Source organism: Engraulis encrasicolus, chromosome 16, assembly GCF_034702125.1.
Source record: "Engraulis encrasicolus isolate BLACKSEA-1 chromosome 16, IST_EnEncr_1.0, whole genome shotgun sequence".
NCBI classification, from domain to species: Eukaryota; Metazoa; Chordata; class Actinopteri; order Clupeiformes; family Engraulidae; genus Engraulis; species Engraulis encrasicolus.
In genome coordinates this window covers 12,471,729-12,472,152 of record NC_085872.1, presented here as the reverse complement: position 1 = coordinate 12,472,152, position 424 = coordinate 12,471,729, and the positions used below count along the sequence as shown (strand labels likewise).

Genomic DNA, 424 nt, shown 5'->3' with positions numbered 1-424 from the left:
TTAATTTTTTTCTTACCTGCACAATCTCGGTGCTGCTGAAGGCCAGCAGCCTCTGCTCACACACGTCCAAGGCGGCCACCTGCACCAGCGCGTTGGGCTTCCTGTCCCGCGACACACACACCAGACCTCTGCACGCTGACAGACGACAGGGGAGGAAGAGAGACAGACAGATGGAAATGGTCCATTAGGAAGAAGAGCGTGCGAAAACAATGCCCCAAATACAGATGTGCACGTGAGCAGCACACATGGTGGTGATGATAGACAAAGAGAGAGAGAGATTTCAGGGCGAATAAACTCTTGTCTCAACCCCTTGCCTGCCGCTTCCATCAACAACACAGAATAAAACGGGATGGGGGAGGAGTTATACATAGGCTTTCCAGGATGCAGTTCTCTGAAACAGGAAATCACATGGTCCACCTGAAGA

The 424-nt window shown here is 51.4% G+C and overlaps 1 protein-coding gene across 1 annotated transcript in view; it reads right to left on the bottom strand.

The window, feature by feature from the left end:
* Positions 1-161, bottom strand: part of inpp4b (inositol polyphosphate-4-phosphatase type II B) — a 198,067-nt gene extending 197,906 nt beyond the window's left edge. Inside the window, exon 1 of the mRNA XM_063218659.1 lies at positions 17-161. The gene's annotated coding sequence lies outside the window, so the exon portion shown is untranslated. The remainder of the gene's footprint in view (positions 1-16) is intronic.
* Positions 162-424: the final 263 nt, after the last annotated feature.